The following is a 22,594-nucleotide window of genomic DNA, read 5'->3' as shown; positions in this document are numbered from 1 at the left end:
CAATAAATGAATTGAATGCTGAACAATGTAGAAGTCATTGTTTAATATTTCAGTTCATTTTGATAAGAATTGCGCCTTGTTGGGCTCAAGAAGCAAAATCGGGAGATAGGTTTATATGGGAGCTGTATCAAGCTATTGATTAACTCAGACCATATTGGATACATATGTTGAAGGTCGTGAGAGCAACCAAATCGGATAAGAATAGCGCGCTCTATTGGCTCAAGAAGTCAAGATCAAAGATCGGTTTATATTATGGACCAGATTATGGACCGATTTGAACCATACTTACTGCAGTTGTTAGAAGTGATATCAAAACACAAAGTGCAAAATTTCAGTTAAATCGCACGAGAATAGCGCCCACTAGAGGCTCAAGAAGTCAAGATCTAAGATCGGTTTATATGACAGCTATACCAGATTATGAACCGATTTTAACCATACTTAGCGCAGTTGTTGGAAGTGATATCAAAACACCACGTGCAAAATTTCAGTCAAATTGGACGAGAATTACGACCTCTAGAGGCTGAAGAAGTCAATACCCAAGATCGGTTTATATGACAGCTATATCAAAACATGGACAGATTCGGCCCATTTCAATACCAACCGGCCTATACTTATAAAAAGTATTTTTTCAAAATTTCAAGCAGCTAGCTTTACTACTTCGACAGTTAGCGTGCTTTCGACAGATAGACGGACGGACGGATAGACGGACGGACAGACGAACGGACATGGCCAGATCGACTTAAAATGACATGACCATCAAGAATATGTATACTTTATGGGGTCTCAGACGCATATTTCGAGGTGTTACAAACAGAATGACGAAATTAGTATACTCCCATCCTATGGTGGAGGGTATATTAAATTTTTATGGACATTAAAACCTTTTTTAAAATATCGGTCTATATATAAGCTTTATCTAAATATGGTCCGATTTGGCCCATTCAAGAACTTAACCAGAGTGCATCTAAAAGACATTTCTGTGCCAAATTTCAACTCAATATCTCAATTTTTGAAGGCTCTAGAGTGATTACAAAATACGAACGGACAGACGGATAGACACACGGACATCGTTATATCGGACAGTAAGTTGTTTTAGGCCCTTCCATATGCTTCTTCAATTTGACCAAGATCGGTTCAGAATTGGATATAGCTGTCATATAAGTGAAGTGATATCAAAACACCACGTGCAAAATTTCAGTCAAATCGGACGAGAATTACGACCTCTAGAGGCTGAAGAAGTCAATACCCAAGATCGGTTTATATGACAGCTATATCAAAACATGGACAGATTCGGCCCATTTCAATACCAACCGGCCTATACTTATAAAAAGTATTTTTGCAAAATTTCAAGCAGCTAGCTTTACTACTTCGACAGTTAGCGTGCTTTCGACAGATAGACGGACGGACGGATAGACGGACGGACAGACGAACGGACATGGCCAGATCGACTTAAAATGATATGACCATCAAGAATATGTATACTTTATGGGGTCTCAGACGCATATTTCGAGGTGTTACAAACAGAATGACGAAATTAGTATACCCCCATCCTATGGTGGAGGGTATAATAAATTTTTATGGACATTAAAACCTTTTTTAAAATATCGGTCTAAATATAAGCTATATCTAAATATGGTCCGATTTGGCACATTCAAGAACTTAACCAGAGTGCATCTAAAAGACGTTTCTGTGCCAAATTTCAACTCAATATCTCAATTTTTGAAGGCTCTAGAGTGATTACAAAATACGGACGGACAGACGGATAGACACACGGACATCGTTATATCGGACAGTAAGTTGTTTTAGGCCCTTCCATATGCTTCTTCAATTTGACCAAGATCGGTTCAGAATTGGATATAGCTGCCATATAGACCGATCTCTCGATTTAAGGTTTTGGGCCCATAAAAGGCCCATTAATTTTCCGATTTTGCCGAAATTTGACACAGTGACTTATGTTCGGTTTTTCGATAATGTCGTTTATGGTTCAGATCGGTTTATTTTTAAATATAGCTACCAAAAAGACCAATATTTGGCTATAAACAATTGAACAATGACTGGCACATATTAGTATTTGGTCCAAATCGGAACATATTTCGATACAATTGCAATGGGGCATAAGGTATGCATTTGTCACCGGATTTTGACGAAAGGTGGTTTACATATTTACATATTACATTCCTGAGGTGGTGGGTATCCAAAGTTCGGCCCGGCCGAACTTAACGCTTTTTCACTTGTTTTATAATGTAGCACATTTTTATAGAATTGCCCACAAATAAGTCTACCGTACCTATTTTTATTAAATATGTATATACATGTGTTTTACAATCCTACATTCGTTTGCGGAATATAAATATGATTGTTTCACAGAATACGAGCTTCTTTACCCATCTGTGTTCACCCACATTCAAAATAAAAAAAAGCGCTTATTTGTCATCCATTGTTTCTATTCGCGTTACAACAAAATGTCGTTTTTATGTTTTTTGTAAGTACCCTGTTCCATGTGTCTCCAATGGCACGCTTGTATTTAAATCGTTGGGATTGATTGCGTTTGCTTGCAGATCATGATTTTTTATTGTTTTTCAACTTGCAGTGTACACAGCAAAGGGCATTACAATACATGAAATAATAGAACAAACATTTTTTAACTGAAGAAACGAGACATTTGGCATTGCATCATACAACGGTCAATTTCAATTTCTCGAAAAGCCAGTAAAATTTGATCGGATCCAGGAGCAGACAAAATGTCTTTGGCACGCTTATTTGGCTCGGCCTTATTGCTCGTCAGTAGTTTGGGATCTTGCAATTGTTCAGCTCGAAAACGCTAGCATAACAATTTAAAGAAGTGCTTACAAGGCGTTCAACATCGAGTTAAGAAGGGAATGAAACAGCAAACAAGAAGTTGGAAAAGAGAGGAGAAGTTCGTTTTAGTGGTGCCTATTTTATTTAGGCTATAGTTGTAGCTTGCTGAAACTTTCTCAATGTAGACCCCCAGGCCCACTCTGCCCCTAGCTTTGATCCATCCGTGTAACATGATCTTCCAGGCGGCAATAATAGGGTTCCGTCAGTCCAAGACTTTGCAGCTAGCAGCTGTGCCTCACACCCGACCCCAAGTATCTTCTCAGGTACCCCATCTTAAACCTTCCAGGTTTCCTATCGTCACCTCGATTATACCGCGATGGTATGAGCTGCTCCAATCCCCAATCCATTCTCCCATCACCTTATGTCTCATAGCCGCAGTGGCTGCCTCACATTTAATCTGTATGGCAATGGGTCAGATATCTAGAATAGTCACCAGTGCCTTAGTGGTCCTCATCGCTCCGCCTATGTCAGGAAAAATTGTTCTCTGAACTTGTTGTATGGTCCTAACATTGCACCTTTTCTCCATAGCAGTCCATCAAACTACTGAGGCGTAAGTAAATATTGGTCTAATCACGCTTCTGTAGAGCCAGTGAACTATCCTCGGATTAACATTGAGACCCCTGGATCTAGACCATTCACATGCCATGTGCAAGACCCTTTCGGCCCTTCTGCATAGCTGGTACGGATCCTTACCCCTGAGAAGTATTAAAACATCGTCTTCATAGCAGACGGGTTCAAATCCCTTCTCAGTCAGCAACAGTAGTAGGTTATTAATGGTGGTCTTTAATCCACCTCTTTCTTAGCATATGGTTTCTCCAGGCTCTAAGATTCGGGTCCACCAGGTACTGGTCTAAGGATTAGATCAATGTGTCGGTCCGCACTTTATTAAACTCTGTGTTCGTCGTCAATGTGTTCGTCGTCAATGTGTTCGTCTTGGCATCGAAGGTTTCTTTTATTTTATGCACAACCTCGTGCACGGTAGTCTTCGCAGGATGTCCTACTCTTTGAAACCTATAAACCTATGGTGTCGCATAACTTGCTTTGTCGTGGTCCTAGGCACGCTGTGAAAATATAGGCAAGATGAGGCGCCAGATAGTCGACCTCCCTTTGTAGTAACGCCGGGAATAATTGAACAGGTCAGGGTGACTTAAATGGTTTGAAGCTGCTCAAGGCTTCCTTGACCATAAATTCCGTTATGATAAACCTTCGATCAACCTCATTATTCCAAGATTCCGGTATCTCCGTGATTCCCGTCGTATCCTGTGGAAAATGCTTTTTCATCAAAAGGCTAAACATGTCCTTCGGTTTGGACATGGGTTTTTGAGAGAAAATTTGTCATTAACGCTATCGACCTGGTCACAGAAAAGCTTCTAGGAGGCGTGTTTTGTATTGTAGTCCTTAAACGGAGTGTAATGCACATCCCAATATACTTCCGGTATTTTGCGACGTGCTCTGTTAAAAAGTTTGCGAACCTTTTTCTCAACGTTGCGAATTTCCCCAGTCAGCCGGGGCTTTTCTTTGGCTGATTATCTTTCTCGAAGAGGAAAACAATATACGACCCCACTAGTAAAGTCGAAATCCTGATGATATTGTCGTCAATGAACAATCTAAATTATCTTGCCCAAGTCTTCTCTGAGTAGTCTAACGAATTTTGGCCAGTTGGTATTCGACTTATTACGGAAGCTTATTGGATTCGGCGTTGGCCGTGCTATTCTAAACCTAATGTAGCGATGATCGGAGAAGGAATGCTCCATGAATGCTCCATATTCAAGAATTCTGCCAGGGCTTGGCCACGCTTAGTAATGTTGGTTCTACCCCACGAAATATGATGAGAGTTGGCATCGCATTCTATTAGTACCTCATTTGCTATTCGTTTTGCTTTCTCCATCAACCGTTTCAGCTCCGACGTAGGTGGCGGTGTCGGAGAGTCGAAAGGCAGATAAAGTGATGCCAGGTATGCTTTCACGACAAATAACGCAGGTCCTCGGCCGAGTACCAGTGTTAGCATAGAATAATTGGTAGTTGATATGGTTCAGTCCAGAAACTTTGTAACGGATCGTCCATGGCACCTGAATTAAAGCAATATGAATCTTGCCCTTGCTGATTTTCTCCATCAGAGCGTGAGTAGCTGTCTCACTCCGGTGGAGGTTTATCTGGATGACGTGATTTCGCTGCCCACATCCTTGATGAGACCGTCGTCTTTGTGAGCTGTGTGATGTCCATCTTTCTCAAGGTCGAGTGTGGATACCTTCAACGAGATTTTTGACGGCATTAATACATTCCGCTGACTCAAAGCGTAGCGTTAAGAGTCCCCTCTATACTCACCGCTCATAAGTCGTATGGTGGACCCTCGTTAGAGTTTAATACATGTACGACCGTTTACCAAATGCCTCACGCGAGGCCGACAATCTGATGGAATCCTACCGGATGCATAATCGATATCGATGATTGCATAAGTTATCTCATCTCTCTTGTGCTTCCTGTTCACTCCGGCGTTTAACCAAAATGTAAAAAACAAGTAAAAAAACGTTAAGTTCGGCCGGGCTGAACTTTGGATACCCACCACCTCGGATACCCACCCACTTTGGATACCCACCACCTTTCATCAAAATCCGGTGAAAATTGCATATCTTATATTCCATAGCAGTTTTATCGAAATATGTTCCGATTTGGTCTTTTTAAACCGATCTGAACCATATACAACATGGATGTCGAAAAGCCTAACATAAGTCACTGTGTCCAATTTCGGTTAAATCGGATTATAAATGCGCCTTTTTTGGGCTAAGACTTTAAATCGAGATATCGGTCTATAAGGCAGCTATATGCAAATCTTGATCGATCCAGACCAAATTGCAGAAATATGTGGAGCGGCTTAACTTAACTCTCAGTCCCAATTTTCGGCAATATCGGACAATAAATGCGCCTTTTATGGGCCCAAATCATCAAATTGAGTGATCGGTCTATTGAATTTGGATGTCAAAGGGCCTAACACAACTCCCAAATTTCGGCGACATCGACTAGGCCGAATTTTGGACACCCACAACCTTGGATGTAAATGTTAACCACCGTTCGTCACAATTCGGTGAGAAATTCATCATTTATGAACTCAAAGTAGCTATATCGAAATATGGTCCGATTAGGACCAAACTCGGCACAAACGTCGAGTGGTCTATTCATTGTTCAAGTTTTTAAAACAGTAACTATAGTTAGACCGGTCAAAGCCATATATAACACAGATGTCGAAGAGCCTAAGATAGGTCACTACGTCACATTTAGACGAAATCGGATAATATATGCGCCTTTAATATGCTCAAGGTCTTAAATCGGGAGATCGGTCTCAATGACAGCTATAGCAAAGTATACACCGATGGTGGCGATATTGAAGGGTCTTACACACCTTATTGTGCAAAATCAACAAAATCGGGTAATAAACGCCAGCCCAGGGACCAAAATCGGGAAATCGGTATACATGGCAGCTATATCCAAATATAAACCGATTGGCTTTACGACAAAAGGCCATAAATCGGGAGATCAGTCGACATGACAGCTTCATCTAAATATAGACCGATCTGCACCATGGCTCGGATGTCGAAAATCCTAAAAAGGCCATATGTCAAATGTCAGCGAAATTGGATAATTTTGTGTGCCTTTAATAGGCCCAAGACCTGAAATAGGAAGAAAGGTTTATGTGGCAGCTATATCCAAATATAGCCCGATTTTTACCATACTCGGTACGAATGTCAAAAAGTCTAGTGCAACAAACTGTATAAAATTTCAGCGAAATCAAATAGTAAATGTGACTTTAATGGGCCTAAGGCCATAAATCGGCAATTTGGTCTTTATGGGGGCTATATCATGATATAGTCAGAATCTGGACAAGGTTTCATCTAATTATCCCAATTTTTAAAGCATGTAGACCCAGACAGACAGGCGAAGGAACATGGCTGATCCTCTTAGATTTGTACACCAGTCAAGAATAAATATACTTTATACGGTCGGAAATTGATATTTCGCTCTGTTGCAATCGGAATGACAAAATTAATATACATCACTTGGGTACTTGCTATATAAGAAGAAAACAAGAAAAAGCGTGCTAAGTTCAGCCGGGCCGAATCTTATATACCCTCCACCATGGATCGCATTTGTCGAGTTCTTTTCCCGGCATCTTTTCTTGGGCAAAAAAGGATACAAGAAAAGAGTTGCTCTGCTATTAAAACGATATCAAGATATGGTCCGGTTCGGACCATAATTAAATTATATGTTGGAGACTTGTGTCAAATTTCACCCAATTCGTATAAGAATTGCGCCAATTGGAGCTCACGAAGTAAAATAGAGAGAACGAGTTATATGGGATCTGTATCGGGCTATAGACCGATTCAGACCATAATAAACACGTTTGTTGATGGTCATGAGAGGATCCGTCGTACAAAATTTCAGGCATATCGGATAATAATTGCGACCTCTAGGGGTCAAGAAGTCAAGATCCCAGATCGGTTTATATGGCAGCTATATCAGGTTATAAACCGATTTGAACCTTATTTGACACAGTTGTTGAAAGTAAAAATAAAATATGTTATGCAAAATTTCAGCCAAATCGGATAGGAATTGCGCCCTCTAGAAGTCAAATCCCCAGATCTGTTTATATGACAGCTATATCAGGTTATGGACCGATTTCAGACATACTTAGCACAGTTGTTGGATATCATAACGAAATACTTCGTGCAAAAATTCATTCAAATCGGATTAGAATTGCGCCCTCTAGAGGCTCAAGAAGTCAAGACCCAAGATCGGTTTATATGGCAGCTATATCACGTTATGGACCGATTTGAACCATACTTGGCACAGTTGTTGGATATAATAACAAAACACGTCGTGCAAAATTTCATTCCAATCGAATAAGAAATGCGCACTCTAGAGGGTCAAGAAGTCAAGACCCAAGATCGGCTTATATGGCAGCTATATCAGGTTATGAACCGATTTCAACCATACTTGGCACAGTTGTTGGATATCATAACAAAATACTTCGTGCAAAAATTCATTCAAATCGGATAAGAATTGCGCCCTCTAGAGGCTCAAGAAGTCAAGACCCAAGATCGGTTTATATGGCAGCTATATCAGGTTATGAACCGATTTGAACCATACTTGGCACAGTTGTTGGATATCGTAACAGAACACGTCGTGCAAAATTTCATTCCAATCGGATAGGAATTGCGCACTCTAGAGGCTCAAGAAGTTAAAACCCAAGTTCGGTTTATATGGCAGCTATATCAAAACATGGACCGATATGGCCCATTTGCAATACCAAACGTCCTACACTAATAAGAAGTCTTTGTGCAAAATTTCAAGCGGCTAGCTTTACTCCTTCGGAAGTAAGCGTGCCTTCGACAGACAGACGGACGGACAGACGGACGGACATGGCTAGATCGACATAAAATATCGCGACGATTAGGAATATATATACTTTATGGGGTCTCAGACGAATATTTCGAGTAGTTACAAACAGAATGACGAAATTAGTATACCCCCCATCTTATGGTGGAGGGTATAACAAGTAAAAAGGCCGGACCGAACTTTGTAGACCCACCACCTCGGATATGTATGTATTAACCACCTTTCGTCATAATACGGTGAAAAATTCATCATATTTATATCCACCATCGAAGGATGGGGGTATATTCATTTTGTCGTTCCGTTTGCAACACATCGAAATATCCATTTCCGATCCTATAAAGTATATATATTCTTGATCAGCGTAAAAATCTAAGACGATCTAGACATGTCTGTCCGTCTGTCAGTTGAAATCATGCCATAGTCTTTAAAAAGAGAGATATTGAGCTGAAACTTTTCACAGATTCTTTTTTTGCCCATAAGTTAAGGTTAAGGTTAAGTTCGAAGAAGGGCTATATCGGACTACATCTTGGTATAGCCCCCATTTAGACCGATCCGCCGATTTAGGGTCTTAGGGCCATAAAAGCCACATTTATTATCCGATTTTGCTGAAATTTGCGACAGTGAGTTATGTTAGGCCCGTCGACACCTTTCGTCAATTTGGCTCAGATTGGTCCAGATTTGGATATAGCTGCCATATAGACCGATCCTCCTATTTAGGGTCTTAGGCCCATAAAAGCCACAATTATTATCCGATTTTGCTGAAGTTTGGGACAGTGAGTTGTCTTAGGCCTTCGATATCCTTCTTCAACTTGGCCCTGATCGGTTCATATTTGGATATAGCTGCAATATAGACCGATTTCTCGATTTAAGATTTTTGGCCTATAAAAGGCGCATTTATTGTCCGATATCGCCGATATTTGGGACAGTGAGTTAAGTTAAGCCCCTTGAAATACTTCTGCAATATGGCACAGATCGGTCCAGAGTTAGATATAGCTGCCATATAGACCGATCTCTCGGGTTTAGGTTTTGGGACCATAAAAGGCGTATTTATTATCCGGTGTCGCCGAAATTTGGGACAGTGAGTTTAGTAAGGCTCTTCGACGTCCTTCTTCAATATGGCCCAGATCGGTCCAGATTTAAATGTAGCTGCCATATAGACCAATCTCTCCATTTAATGTTTTGGACCCATAAAAGGCGCATTTAATTTCCGATTTCGCCAAAATTTTGGACATTGCTTTGTGTTAGGCTCTTTGACATTTTTCTGCAACTTGCCCCAAATTGGTCCAGATTTGGATATAGCTGCCATGTACACCGCTATCTCGATTTAAAGTCTTGGCCCCATAAAAGGCGCATTTATAATCCAATTTCACTGAAATTTGACACAGTGACCTATTATAGGCTTTTCAACATCCGTGTCGTATATGGTTCAGATCGGTTTATTTTTAGATATAGCTACTGTTCTTATTAATATTTGGTCCAAATCGAAACATATTTCGATATAACTGCTATGGGACATAGGTATGCAATTTTCACCGGATTTTCATGAAAGGTGGTTTACATATATACCCGAGCTGGTGGGTATACAAAGATCCGCCCGGCCGAACTTACCGCCTTTTTACTGTTTTTTATAGCGCAGTAGGAGAAAAATAAAATCCAACAGGAAATAATGAACGATGACATCCTATGGATTTAAACGGTTTATGATTTGAAAATGGAATGTCAGAACTCTCTTAGAATCATAGAGACTTTACCAAGTCTAGAACGAGATATCAAACTACAACCTAGACATTCTCGATTAAGTGAAATACGATGACCGAAATCCGGAACTAGGGGTCTCCAAGGTAGCTACCACATCATCTTTTCAGGCAATGAATCCCACCGAATAAATGGGACGGTCTTTTATTGTTGCCAAAAGCACAGCGAGTTCTATTATCATGCAAAATCATATCTGAACGCATCATGACGGCAAGATAAAATTCAAAATTCCGCCAAATAAATACTGTACAACTGCTACGAGCAAATCGAACCTAGTGATGACGAAACAAAGGATAAATTCTATTCCCAACTCGAGTCAAAGACACGCTCTCTACCAAAAGGAGACTTTAACCTTGTTATGGGCGATTTCAATGCCAAGGTGGGAAATAACAACAATAATCTACAATAAATCAAGGGAATGCAAAGACTTGGCGATACCAGGAATAACAATGGCGGCAGGTTGATTGACTTTTGTGCAAAAAGCCGGCACAAAAGGTCCCTTATACAAATATACACAAATTTACTTCGGAATCAGCAGATGGAAGCACCCAAAATCAAGTCGACCACGTACTTATCTGAAAACTCTTTCTGGTTTCGCTGATCGATGTGAAAACTAGACGAAGAGCCGACATCTATAGTGACCACATGCTCTTACTGACCACTCTATGCCTACGCCCAGCCGTCGAGAAAAGGACTCAAACGTAAAGTACAAAGTTCAGAGCTGGCAAAATATCGACGGCACTATCGATGTTTTATTTTTTGTCTGAATATCGATTGAAATTTTTACTATCGATACCATCGGCAAAGTATAATTTTTTGCAAAATTTAAGAAAACTAAGATATCAGACACTGTATGTATCCTATTAGAAGTACTGCACATATAGAGAGCGCAATTATCATCCGATTGGCCAAAAATTTGGAACAATGATTTCTCTCATGACTTCCAACTGACTTGCTAAATTTGGTTTTATTCTGTCTGTCCATTGATACTGCTTCTACATAAATCGATCTCCCGATTTTTACTTCCCATTTTCGTTTGAAATATAGGTGATGAGAAAATAGCGATAGTATCGATACTACCAACATTTATTACGATAAATATCGAATGTTGTGACTATCGATAGTTTAGATAGCTCTACCAAGAAACAGCGCTCGAATACAAATCAGAATTAACGAAGAAGCTGCGAAATAAAACCCAAACATGGGCTGAATTAACAAGACCCAAGACGCCATAAGAACGATGGCGCGGATTTTTCAGCTCAGAAGAACCAGCAAGCGAGGACGTAAGCTCCGATCCTCTTAATCCGCCTGTGCGAGGAACCCCACGCAGGGATATATCTACAACCCTTCTGCGAAGAAATTGAGGTCGTTCTGGTCTCACTCAAAAACTGCAATCAGCCTTTCTCAGAATGGAAGAAGAAAGATCATGGTCACTATCTCACAAAACTGGAGGGGGATTACATTGCTAAACGCAATAAATAAAGTGATGGCAAGTCTTTTTCTGCAGAGTATTTCGTCTGCGCTTGACGCCATTTTGAGGAAGGAACAGAAACGCCTTCTCTGAGGATGACACAATCCGCATCTTTCGGTTGCCGGGTCATAACGGAGTAAGGGGAAATGAAAGGGCAGACCATTTGGCAGTGAAGGCCAGAGGTCTGCCCTCTATAGACTTGGTTAACCCGTAGCCTTTCGGGTCGACACAGTCTGAGTTAAGGGCGTGGGCGACGAATGCGCATGTAGCACTGTGAAACAACGAAACAGTCGGTAGGACGGCGAAAATCCTATGGGGTGATCCGAATCGTGAGGGGACGAGCCTATTACTGAAAGGAAGTAGGAAGGAGGTCAGTATAGCTTGTGGTGTCATAACGTGACACTTAGGACTACGAGCTCACTTATGCAAAATTGGTGCGGCAAATGATAGCATGTGTAGGGAATGTGGGGAATATGATGAGACGTTGGAGCATATCCTATGTCATTGCCCGGCTTTCACGGTACTTAGGCGGGGATGAGCCAACTTAGGGGAGCAGTATGGAAAACAATTAAGGATTTTTTAAGTAGCACGGCATTCCTAACTTAAAATTTTCTTTTTCGAGATTACTTTTTGGTTTTTAGAGCTCACAACAAGCCGACTACTGGCTTAGGTGTATGTCCATAGTGGCATGGGCGGATTAATATCGGCACCCTCTTTTCAATTTAACCTATTGTACCGACCACAATAACGCCATGCGTATTATCATTGAATAGTCTGCATAATTCAATGCGCATCTATACCTTTTATTCATCGACTTTGAGTGTGATTTTGACACAGTTTCGCGAAGTTCAATGTGGATCACCCTTTTGAATTATGGCATCCCTGAAAAGACCGTGACGCTAATTAGGGATATATAGGAATGAAGAAGTTTTAGTCCGTTTCAATGGAAAAAAGGGCCAAATTTTCGAGATCAATAGCGGATCTTATCGCTGACGCTATTTATACCCTACACCACTACTGTGGAAGAGGGTATTATAACTTAGTGAATTTTTTCGTAGAACTCAGAAGAAGGAGATATAGACCCATTGATAAGAACGACTTAGAATCACTTTGTGATTCGATTTAGCTTTGTCCATCTGTCTGTCTGCCCTTCTCTCTATCTGTTCATGTTAAATTGTGTACAAAGTACAGGTCTCAATTTTCACCCGATCTTCAAAATTTGGCACAAGCTTTTTTTCTTGGGCCTAGAGTCGAAGCCTATTGAAATTGGTTCAGATTCGGATGTAGCTCCCATATATATGTTCGTCCAATTTAGACTAAAACTGCAATTATATCGTCATATTTTAAACCGATTCTCACGAAATTTTGCACGAGTCATTCTCTTATAAGTCTCGAGATTATTAGTGAATTTCATAGAAATCTGTTCATATTTAAATAAAGCTCCCATATATATATTCGTCCGACTTGACTAAAATTGCAATTTTATCGTCATTTGTAAACCGATTCTCACGATGTTTTGCATGAGGGATTCTCTTATAAGTCTCGACATTATTGGATAATTTAATAGAAATCGGTTCAGATTTAGATATAGCACCCATATATATTTACGTCCGATTTTGAATAAGACTCAATAATTTAGTAATTTGTTAACAGTTTTTCATAATGTCTGGCAAGAAGGTTTCTCTTATGACTCTTGTGATGGCTAGATAGCTTCATAGAAATGTGTTCAGTTTTAGATATAGCTCCCATATATATGCATCTTCCGATTTTCACTTTTAAGGCCTTTGCTAACCCATTTATCAATCGACGACCATCCAATCCAATGTGGCGTAGGGAATCAAAAGTTCGACTTCGGCCGGCTTTAGCCCGTTCTTACTTGTTTTAATTATAATAAATTCCGTCTTAGAGGCGACAATAGTTGAGGCACCCCGCGACATTCACTGGGGTATAATTATACACTACACCACTACTGTGGTACAGGGTATTATAACTTAGTGCATTTGTTTGTAACACCCAAAAGGAAGAGAGATAGACCCATTGATAAATATACAGATCGACTCAGAATCACTTTCTGATTTGATTTAGCTATGTCCGTCCGTCTGTCTGTCCGTCTGTCCATGTTAATTTGTGTACAAAGTACAGGTCGCAGTTTTCATCCGATCATCTTCATGGTACATTGGTACAGGCATGTTTTTCGCCCAAGAGACGAAGCCTATTGAAATTGAAAAAAATCGGTTCAGATTTGGATATAGCTTCCATATATATATAGCGCCCGATTTTCACTTTTGACCCACTGCAAGCGCAAATCTTGTACAACGATTTCCTCGATGAATTTCAAAATATCCATAAAGTTTGGTCGAAATCGGTTCAGATTTAGTTATAGCTCACATGTATTTGTTCGTTAGATTTTGAATAATTTGATGCCATTTGTCAACCGTAGTTAATACATTTAGAACATATTTACTTTGCTCGAAATTTGATACAGGAATTTTAATAATCTATCTTGATACATCCGCCGAGGTCCATCAAAATTGGTTCAAAATTAGATGTAGTTCCACTTTTGTGTTTATAGGGCACCGACCGAATTTTGCCTTTCTTTACTGTTTTTTATACCCTCCACCATAAGATGGGGGGTATACTAATTTCGTCATTCTGTTTGTAACTACACGAAATATTCGTCTGAGACCCCATAAAGTATATATATTCTTGATCGTCGCGACATTTTATGTCGATCTAGCCATGTCCGTCCGTCTGTCCGTCCGTCCGTCCGTCCGTCCGTCCGTCCGTCCGTCCGTCCGTCCGTCTGTCTGTCGAAAGCACGCTAACTTCCGAAGGAGTAAAGCTAGCCGCTTGAAATTTTGCACAAATACTTCTTATTAGTGTAGGTCGGTTGGTATTGTAAATGGGCCATATCGGTCCATGTTTTGATATAGCTGCCATATAAACCGATCTTGGGTCTTGACTTCTTGAGCCTCTAGAGAGCGCAATTCTTATCCGATTGGAATGAAATTTTGCACGACGTGTTTTGTTATGATATCCAACAACTATGCCAAGTATAGTTCAAATCGGTCCATAACCTGATATAGCTGCCATATAAACCGATCTTGGGTCTTGACTTCTTGAGCCTCTAGAGGGCGCAATTCTTATCTGATTAAAACGAAATTTTGCACGACGTGTTTTTTTATGATATGCAACAACTGTGCCGAGTATGGTTCAAATCGGTACATAACCTGATATAGCTGCCATATAAACCGATCTTGGGTCTTGACTTCTTGAGCCTCTAGAGTGCGCAATTCTTATCCGATTTGAATGAATTTTTGCACGAAGTATTTTGTTATGATATCCAACAACTGTGCCAAGTATGGTTGGTCGGTCCATAACCTGATATTGCTGTCATATAAACAGATCTGGGGATTTGACTTCTTGAGCTTCTAGAGGGCGCAATTCCTATCCGATTTGGCTGAAATTTTGCATGACGTATTTTTTTTTTACTTTCAACAACTGTGTCAAATAAGGTTCAAATCGGTTCATAACCTGATATAGCTACCATATAAACCGATCTGGGATCTTGACTTCTTGACCCCTAGAGGTCGCAATTATTATCCGATATGCCTGAAATTTTGTACGATGGATCCTCTCATGACCATTATTATGGTCTGAATCGGTCTATAGCCCGATACAGATCCCATGTAAATCGTTCTCTCTATTTTACTACGTGAGCCCCAATGGGCGCAATTCTTATACGAATTGGCTGAAATTTTACACAGGTCTCCAACATATAATTTAATTGTGGTCCGAACCGGACCATATCTTGATATCGTTTTAATAGAAGAGCAACTCTTTTCTTATATCCTTTTTTGCCTAAGAAGAGATGCCGGGAAAAGAACTCGACAAATGCGATCCATGGTGGAGGGTATATAAGATTCGGCCCGGCCGAACTTAGCACGCTTTTACTTGTTTTTTTTTAATTTCAATGCCATTTTTGTAAAAAATTATTGAAAGCTTCTTAAGAGGCAACACATCAATAACATATTCTGTGAACACGATATTTCCATGAAAGTTAATCTAAGGAAAATGTCCCGAAAATTTGCTTTTTTATTTTCTAAATAATTTTGCTGTTTTTTACACCCTCTACCAAAGGATGGGGGGTATAAATCAAAAGCACGCTAACTTCCGAAGGAGTAGGGCTAGCCGCCTGAAATTTTGCACAAATACTTCTTATTTAATTAGGTCGGGCCAAATCGGTCCATGTTTTGATATAGCTGTCATATAAACCCACCACCGACGGATGGGGGTATATTCATTTTGTCATTCCGTTTGCAACACATCGAAATATCCATCTTCGAACATAACCTGCCTATGGACAAAAAATAAAGCTGTGCAAAATTTCAGCTCAATATCTCTGTTTTTAAGGACTGTAGCGTGATGTCGACAAACAGACGGACGGACATGAATATATACGACGATCAAGAATGTATATTCTTTACAGGGTCGGAACAGGGCCGTTAGAAAATTAAAAATTAAATAGATTACTAGTTAAAAAATCACCAAGTATTGAAAGCGAAATTGATTTGGCAAAAACAAAGATGACTACAGTCGAAACCGGATAAGTGAAACACAAAAAATACACCAATTTAGTTTCACTACTCCGAAATTTTCAGTTTAGCATAGTTTGGATAAGTTAAATTAGGTTCCAATTTAGAGATATAAGTATAAGAGCAATCGAATTTTCACTTTAATGTATGTACGAAATAACTTGAGTTGAAAAAGAACAGTGCTTAAACGAACTCTTTAAAAGTCAATGACCGTCATAAACGATATATCAAAATATTTTTTTTCGAATTCTATCATGACTCCAATTTTAAAAATTGCTGGACGTTTCCCATAGAAATAATTGTTTACCTTTTCCGATTTCAGTTCCCTATAAAAACGGAATTGGGGGTGTAAAAACTTTTTTTCGGTTTAGCGGCATTTTTAGTTAAGCGTCTTTCACTTAAGCGAATTCAATTGCATTAAATAACATCAACAATTAATGGTTCTTTCCATCAAGTTTCACTTAAGCGAGATTTTTCACTAATGCGTATTACAGTTATGCGGTTCCAACTGTATAACTCAAAGGTTCACCTATTACAATCAAATGGCAATAAATAGCTACAGCATTGCTTTGTAAAAGTATAAAATTCAAATGATCCTGCCTGTACTTGTCGATAAAGTAAGGTTAAAACTGTAGACAGACTTTCTTTTGTTCTTTTTCATTGGTGTTGTGCTTTTTGTGACGGCTTTCATTCTATAGCATTCGTGGTGTTTGTGTTTCTTTTTTTTTTCGTTTTATTACCGCTGCAGTATGAAAAACATCCTGGTGGTGGTAGTTACGACACGTATCCGCGTACATTCTAACACGTGTCACATTGGGGATTTTTTCCCAGGGACGGATTCAATCCTAACTCATGCACTCAAAAAAGTGTTATCCTTAACATAAGTAAATTGTGGAATATTGAATCTCATATGGCGATATAGAATTATTTACTCGTTATGTTTTCAACTATTGTAATAGCTAGTCTTAGCTTACTTTTTAGAACCCACAAGTTTAATATGAACTTAAAGTGTTAAAATTGAAAGGTATCCATACAAACTCCGCATAATGGGTAAATTAAACACATCTAATGTTACACTTTTTCGCTCAAAAAATATGGTAAATATAGCATTCTCGTCTTCGGATGAAGAACTTTCTAGCGATGTATCTAAGCGATGTATATAATATTGGTTTGCCCAAAAAGTAATTGCGGATTTTTTAAAAGAAAGTTAATGCATTTTTAATAAAACTTAGAATGAACTTTAATCAAATATACTTTTTTACACTTTTTTTCTAAAGCAAGCTAAAAGTAACAGCTGATAACTGACAGAAGAAAGAATGCAATTACAGAGTCACAAGCTGTGAAAAAATTTGTCAACGCCGACTATATGAAAAATCCGCAATTACTTTTTGGGCAACCCAATATTTTATACCCACCATCATAGGATGGGGGTATACTAATCTAGCCATTCCGTTTGTAGCACCTCGAAATATACGCCTACGACATCATAAAGTATATAAAGGGTGATTTTTTTGAGGTTAGGATTTTCATGCATTAGTATTTGACAGATCACGTGGGATTTCAGACATGGTGTCAAAGAGAAAGATGCTCAGTATGCTTTGACATTTCATCATGAATAGACTTACTAACGAGCAACGCTTGCAAATCATTGAATTTTATTACCAAAATCAGTGTTCGGTTCGAAATGTGTTCAAATTTTGACAAATTTTGTTCAGCGATGAGGCTCATTTCTGGTTGAATGGCTACGTAAATAAGCAAAATTGCCGCATTTGGAGTGAAGAGCAACCAGAAGCCGTTCAAGAACTGCCCATGCATCCCGAAAAATGCACTGTTTGGTGTGGTTTGTACGCTGGTGGAATCATTGGACCGTATTTTTTCAAAGATGCTGTTGGGCGCAACGTTACGGTGAATGAACACATTTCGAACCGAACACTGATTTTGGTAATAAAATTCAATGATTTGCAAGCGTTGCTCGTTAGTAAGTCTATTCATGATGAAATGTCAAAGCATACTGAGCATCTTTCTCTTTGACACCATGTCTGAAATCCCACGTGATCTGTCAAATACTAATGCATGAAAATCCTAACCTCAAAAAAATCACCCTTTACATATATGCTTTCCCTCATATTACCATGTTTTATTAATATTTACTACCAACTCGTTCCGAATTTACAATACAAGAATAAGACGGAGATATTTATCCACGCAATAAAGGCAAAATAAGTTTCCTTAAGCATTTCTTTAAAAATTACAATGGTTTTCCCACTTGAGTCGTTTTGTGGTTATACAGACTCGAATGTTGCTAATGAACCATTATAACATGGTTCATTGCAACAAGGGTTTTTCTTACAATATGTTAATTCAACATCAATCAATATATACTCCACTAACGGACACATAACATAAATTTACACAAGTTTTCTTTTAGACGATCAACCTCTAGCGGCGGCATTGCCATAAAAACAAATATTTGAATCAAATTTGTTGGATATAATCATACTTTAAGTGCAATAGAGGATATTAAAAAGCACATCTACCCTTCTTTAATTTTGCGCTATGACTATGTTAAGATTTAAAACTTGGTTAAAATTTTGCAATCTTTTAAAACAATCATTTTCTGTTTAGTTTAGGAAACCTTCTCAACAATTCCCCAACACTCATGTGAAATTCGTTTTGATTCAAACTTTTTAAATTATTTTCACAATGTTTCGAACATTTGTCGTCATTTTCTTAAATATATATATAAAAAAATAAGAAAACATCCACACAAAAAGTTTTTAAAGACCAAACTTCGTTCGGGGGAAAATTATGCACATTAATTATAAATTAGAATATCCCACACACCTACGTATCGCCAAATGTGAGTGTGGGTATCATGAGTTCGAGTGGTTGTTCATTATGTTCTCTTCGAGTACCATGTTTGCTTTTTGAACTTGGAATAGTGATATGGAATATTAAGATGGGACTTATTAAATTGGGGAAAAAACAACAACAAAAGAATAAACAGGCTATGAACTGTAGGCCCGATAGAGAGTAACACTACGGTATTGATGTGAGCATTAGCCACGCTAAAACTGTATGCCGAAGGCGTGCTGTATGTGATTAAATTCATTGTTGTCTGGCTATCTCTTTCCAGTAATCAATTAAATCCTTCTATTTCTAGTGATATTCATTCTCTCAAATTTTGATATAGCGAAACTTTTGAGATTTGGGACGTCAATTGAAAATACCTTACACAAAATGTTGGTACAATTGGAACAAAATTGTGGTAACTACAGCCATTAAAGGTCTAATTGGATATAAGATATATAGATCTTAATCTGAACCGATTGCTTTTAGTCAATATTACATTATATTATTATAAAATTTCCAATAGAACGATGTATAACAATTAACAATTAAACTTTTTTACGCATTTCATGGGTTCAATTAGGTAAACTGAAAGGTTGATCTATGCAAAGGCTTACATTACAATATAACCCATAGTTAAAGTAAGCTTTCCATGGAGAAAAGCGAAATCATCTGTACCAAATAATAATAATTCGACAATATTACGGAATGGAATAAGAATATGAATGCATATTATGTAGTGTTAAAGTATGGCTGGTTCGAATCCACAGTGTTTAGGAAGTTCTTCGAACCATTTCTATTTGTACACTCAAAAAAAGAAGTTGACTCAAACTTAGAGATTTTGTTTTTGATCTAAGGATTCTGGTTATGATTGCGAGCCAAAGAAGCGCATCTTCCTTCTAATTCTAATTTTAACCGCTCGCTGTTTCTAAATTTACTTCACAGATGACTTTTTTTGAAAAATCTAAATGCAGAAATAAGCTTTTTTACTTTTACTTTACTTAAATATTTAAATTTTTAAGTCTTCAACTAAGGTACACCGTTCTCCTAGTTTCAAAGTACTTTTTTACTGCCTGGAGATTAGACATTCATATAAAACGTGCACGGAACGTTTTCTAAATTGAGCCAATATAATAAAGATGTACTCTTAGTCGCATTATTGTTCATTTACTGCTCAATAAATAATAATTTTTCGCAAATCTATAGTCACCGGCATTAGTATTGGGTTGCCCAAAAAGTAATTGCGGATTTTTCATATAGTCGGCGTTGACAAATTTTTTCACAGCTTGTGACTCTGTAATTGCATTCATTCTTCTGTCAGTTATCAGCTGTTACTTTTAGCTTGCTTTAGAAAAAAAGTGTAAAAAAAGTATATTTGATTAAAGTTCATTCTAAGTATTATTAACAAGTAAAAGCGTGCTAAGTTCGGCCGGGCCGAATCTTATATACCCTCCACCATGGATCGCATTTGTCGAGTTCTTTTCCCGGCATCTCTTCTTAGGCAAAAAAGGATATAAGAAAAGAGTTGCTCTGCTATTAAAACGATGTCAAGATATGGTCCGGTTCGGACCACAATTAAATTATATGTTGGAGACCTGTGTAAAATTTCAGCCAATTCGTATAAGAATTGCGCTCATTGGGGCTCACGAAGTAAAATAGAGAGAACGATTTATATGGAATCTGTATCGGGCTATAGACCGATTCAGACCATAATAAACACGTTTGTTGATGGTCGTACAAAATTTCAGGCATATCGGATAATAATTGCGACTTCTAGGGGTCAAGAAGTCAAGATCCCAAATCGGTTTATATGGCAGCTATATCAGGTTATGAACCGATTTGAACCTTATTTGACACAGTTGTTGAAAGTAAAAATAAAATACGTCATGCAAAATTTCAGCCAAATCGGATAGGAATTGCGCCCTCTAGAAGCTCAAGAAATCAAGTCCCCAGATCTGTTTATATGACAGCTATATCAGGTTATGAACCGATTTGAACCATACTTGGCACAGTTGTTGGGTATCATAACAAAACACGTCGTGCGAAATTCCATTCCAATCGGATAAGAATTCCGCCCTCTAGAGGGTCAAGAAGTCAAGACCCAAGATCGGTTTATATGGTAGCTATATCAGGTTATGAACCGATTTGAACCATACTTAGCACTGTTGTTGGATGCAATAAGAAAACACGTCGTGCAAAATTTCATTTCAATCGGATAAGAATTGCGCACTCTAGAGGCTCAAGAAATCAAGACCCAAGATCGGTTTATATGGCAGCTATATCAGGTTATGGGCCGATTTAAACCATGTTTGGCACAGTTGTTGGATGTCATAACAAAACACGTCGTGCAAAATTTCATTCTGATCGGATAAGAATTGCGCACGCTAGAGGCTCAAGAAGTCAAGACCCAAGATCGGTTTATATGGCAGCTATATCAGGTTATGAACCGATTTAAACCATACTTGGCACAGTTGTTGGATATCATAGGAAAACTCGTCATGCAAAATTTCATTCGAATCGGATAAGAATTGCGCACTCTAGAGGCTCAAGAAGTCAAGACCCAAGCTCGGTTTATATGGCAGCTATTTCAAAACATGGACCGATATGGCCCATTTACAATACCAACCGACCTACACTAATAAGAAGTATTTGTGCAAAATTTCAAGCGGCTAGCTTTACTCCTTCGGAAGTTAGCGTGCTTTCGACAGACAGACGGACGGACGGACGGACGGACGGACAGACGGACGGACATGGCTAGATCGACATAAAATGTCCCGACGATCAGGAATATATATACTTTATGGGGTCTCAGACGAATATTTCGAGTAGTTACAAACAGAATGACGAAATTAGTATACCCCCCATCTTATGGTGGAGGGTATAAAAATGCATTTACTTTCTTTTAAAAAATCCGCAATTACTTTTTGGGCAACCCAATATTTTGACAAACAAATGTTCAAATATTTTAGCTGACAAAATTTTTTTTTTTTTTTAATAAAATTAAAATTTCCTAGTGTGACTAAAAAAAGTCACTAATCATATAACATAAAACTCCATATTTATTATTATTCAAACTTTATTTTGGAATACAAAATCGGGACATATATCAAAATGTTTACAAAAGTATTTTGACATTTAATTTTATTTTAAGTTTAAATAAAATATGATTAATTTTTCATCAAACGAATAGAAAACAAGTAGAAGCATGCTAAGTTCGGACGGGCCGAATCTTATATCCACCATGGATCGCATATGTTGAATTCTTTTCCCGGAATCTCTTTTTAGGCCAACAAAGGATAAAAGAAAAGAATTGCTATGTTATTGGAACAATATCAAGTTGTGGTTCATTTCGGACCATAATTGAACTGAATATTAGAGACCACATTAGAAGTCATTGTGTAAAATTTTAGAAGAATTGCGCACTATTGGGGCTGAAGAAGTACGGACGTCAGAGGTCATGAAAGAAGCCGTTGTACAAAATTTCAGATAAATCGGATAATACTTGCGCCCTTTACAGGCTCAAGAAGTCAAAATCCAATATATGGCAGCTATATCAAGTTATGGACCGATTTCAACCACACTCAGCGCAATTGTTGGAAGTCATAACAAAACACGTCATGCAATATTTCAGCCAAATCGGATAGGATTTGCGCCCTCCAGCGGCTCAAAAAGT

This window comes from Stomoxys calcitrans, chromosome 2 (assembly GCF_963082655.1).
Source record: "Stomoxys calcitrans chromosome 2, idStoCalc2.1, whole genome shotgun sequence".
Taxonomy (NCBI): Eukaryota; Metazoa; Arthropoda; class Insecta; order Diptera; family Muscidae; genus Stomoxys; species Stomoxys calcitrans.
The sequence above is the reverse complement of the archived record's forward strand: the minus strand, read 5'-3'. Positions refer to the sequence as shown.